Raw genomic sequence first — 3577 nt, 5'->3', positions numbered from 1 at the left:
ATATTTTTGATACTTAGAGCTTGACCCCAGGGGTGCTCTACTACTGAGCTGCATCCCAAGCCATTTTTTTTTAAATTGTTTAATTCAAGACAGGGACTTGCTAGGTCACCCAGGTAGGGTTCAAAGGTGCGATTCTCCTGCCTCAGCCTCTCAAGTGCTCGGATTAAAGGCATGGCCCACTATGCCCAGTTTCAAATAGAAATTATTATTATCAGCCCCTGTTTACCAAGTCTAACTCCTGTTCTGTCCCTGGCTTTTCCCTTCAAAGGCCTTTCTGTATTAGGACATGGAATGTTTACTGCCCCAGGCCCTTCTGTTGTCAGAGGGGCCCATGGTTTACTTAGCTAGTCTCCCGATAGGTATTTGGGTCATTCCCAGTATTTGTTGTTATAAATGATATTCTCGTGCATATTTTGCATAGATGCAAATATTTCAGTAGGAACTAAACAAAATTATGGAGAACTGGCCCAAGCAGAGGGCACATCAGGCAAGGAGTGAGTCCTCAGTAGGATCCCAATGTGAGGCTAGGTAAGGGATGATGAGGAGGCTATTTCTGAGTGATCTCCAATGTAGTCCAGGCACTACGCCTTGGGGACTAGGCAAAGGTTCCCAGATTTGCCTCTGTCACTTGCTAATAAGGCACTTCTCTCTGGGGCTCCAATGTCTCTGTCTCTAAAATGAGCGGGATTTGGGGAGGTGGGTGAGCTCTCAAAGGGCCTGTACAGTTGTGACCAGCTGTGGCCCCCTTCTCCCTCTATGCAAGCCAATGTCATCCTCTCTTAATCCTTTAAAAAAAATTTTAGGCAGGGTTTTACTATGTAGTCCAGGCTGGCCTTGCACTGAACTCTGACCCTCCTGTCTCAGCCTCCAGAGTGCTGGATTATAGGTATGTACCACCAAGCTCAACTTTCTCAGTTCCACTGCAGACATTGCCCAAGCCATCCCTATCCCCACACTGGGATACCACCCATACATCCTGTTCCAGTCAGAATCGCTAAACTTGTGGATCATTTAGAACATACCAGTCCGAACTCCTTCCATGCAGAGGCCCCTCTGCAGTACCCCTGACAGGTGGGTCACCACTATACCTGTCCCACACATCAGACCGACTATCAAATCCTTCCTCAATGCCACTTCCTCTAGTCACCTAAAGTCTAGTAGAGAGTTCCTGAATGCCAGCTTTGCTACTTTCTGGCAAATGGTCCTGTGACAGCACTTCCTTTGGACTCAGTTTCTACCCAAATATTGGCTGGTTTGAGGATAACAAGTGGCACTATCACTAAAGTTCTTAGTATGGGGGCTGACACTCTGATGGGCTTAATAATTCTGTAAGTCATTGCCCCACCTGAATATTCACCTTTATAAAATGAGGAGAATGATGGAACCTATATGGGAGAGTTGACCACTCATTCATTCATTCATTCAGTGATTGTTATAGAATACCTCCTGAGTGCCAGACATGGTACTAAGAGATTTGGTGAAGAAAATAGATGCCTTGTCCCAACCCTCATGGAACTCCCAGGCAATTCCAAACAGACAAACATAAGAAGACAAATTCCCAGTGCCCTGACATTAAGAAGGAAAAGACTAAGGTGTTGGGGTGGCTTAGTATAGGTGAGTGTCAGGAAGTCTTCTCTGAGGGATGGGGAACAGGGCACAGCTGGGTGGGAGATCGAGGAGGGCTTCCTGTGAGAAGCATCACCCCAGTTATTAATTCTCAACTACTATCCTCACAACAGCTTTAGGAGGAAGGTATTGGTTTTGTCCCATTTTACTTTTTCTCTACAGCTAAGAGAAATTAGGTGATTTACCCAAATGCCATGGAGGCATGAAGAGATGGATGAGTTTCCAACCAAGATTTCCTGGCTCCAAAGTATCAGACCTAAAAACTTGTCTTCTGTTGTGTGTTAGATCAGACCAATCTTGGGACTAAAGGTGCTGCTTCCATTCAGGCCCCACACAAGCACCTGTGAGAAGACAGTGGTCCTCTGCCTCTACCACTGATGCCTCTGTGCCTTCCATATATCTCCCTGCCAAAGGTTGTAGGACAGAAAAAGTCAGAGATGCTCCTTTCTGAATCACACTGGAATTCAGACTTCCAGACCAGCTGACACTCCCTCCTGTCTAAACATGGGTTGTCAGCCTTGAATACAGTCTGGAAAACTCCTTTCGTCCCTAATTCCTCTCCCTCTGTTTCCAGTTTTAGGCAACAGATGATATTCCAACATTCTAAGCATTACAGAGACCAAAACAGTCCCTGGACATGAAGGGGATGCCGTGCCTCAGGTCTGCAGATGGCTGCTCTCTCCTGGCCCAGGGCAGCTGTCTCCCTTTATCTTCCCTTTGTGCCACTCTGAGGCAGACCATCCTCCTCCCTCTTTTCCTCCTCTCCTCTTCTCCTTTCCTTAAGAAGTGCCAAAGCCTATCCTAAAGCCAGATGTAGGGCTTTAATTTCGCTCTAGCATTGACTGAGTGACTCTGAACAAATTAATTCGCTTTTTTGACTCAGTTTCTTCATCTACAAAACAAGAAGGAGAAATGCAAACTATCTCACAAATTTTGAGAGTAAAGTAAGTCAGTAATTGGCCAGTGCTTAGAACAGTGCCAGTCAAAGAGTTTGTATAATAAATGCATTCAATCTAGCTGGGGGGATATGACACCTAAGGGACTCTATTCTCCTGGGTCGCTGTTCTAATCTCCCTCTGGTCTCTCCATCCCAAGCTGCTTCTCTGTGATCACTTTTCTATTCGGACTGCTGATTTTCTTTCTAAACTGTAACGTGACCATGGCTCAAATTTTGCAACAGTTCCCCACTGCCTGCTGGATAAAGACCACCTCCTGGCCCCTCAGGATTTCATTCCTCAGACTCTCCAGCCCCATCTTTCCCATCGTCCCATCCCCTCTGTACCTGTGATCTAGACTTCTTGGAATAAGTGCCCTCAGTCTTGGGTGCTTGCTTCTCCCTCTTCCTGGTGTTTCCTGCCAGCTCCTTCCCTCTTGGTGTTGCCCTCTACTCTACCAGGGCTGTGGCCAGATGAAGGCAGCTGGGCTAGGGCGGGGTGGAGAGCACCACAATTCTTGGAGCTGCCGCATTCACAGCCTCCCAACGAAGACAATAAGAAAAGGAGCTTCTCAAGATCAAAGGAGGCAGTGTTACAATAAGTGAACACTCAGGAAACTAGAAAGTGGCTTGGTACGAAACTTGGTACGAAATCGTTCGTACCAAGCGATTGCTAAAAGTCCCCCAGCCCCTTCATTCCAAGACCCTGGCCTCCCACCCAGGTCGCTGCAGGGGTGAGATGGAACAAATGCAAGAGGAGAAGATAAGGAGTGGGCGATAAAGAAGTGGGGTCCGGGAGGAGGTGAGAGACAAAAGCATGTGGTTGGGGCTCCGTGCCTCCAAGGAAGGAGGGAGAGGGTGGCCTGGGATGCTGTTCCCTCGCTGGCCCCGTCCCTTCCCAGGAGGGACCACAGGCCGGGCGAGGTGGCGGCGAGAAGAATGAATCATTGAAGAGGGGAGGAGGAAGGGGAAGAGAAGGAAGAGGAGGAAGAGGAGGAGGAAGAGGAAGAGGAGGAG

The sequence above is a fragment of the Fukomys damarensis genome, unplaced genomic scaffold (genome assembly GCF_012274545.1).
Source record: "Fukomys damarensis isolate Sample0158 unplaced genomic scaffold, DMR_v1.0_HiC HiC_scaffold_22, whole genome shotgun sequence".
NCBI lineage: Eukaryota > Metazoa > Chordata > Mammalia > Rodentia > Bathyergidae > Fukomys > Fukomys damarensis.
The sequence above is the reverse complement of the archived record's forward strand: the minus strand, read 5'-3'. Positions refer to the sequence as shown.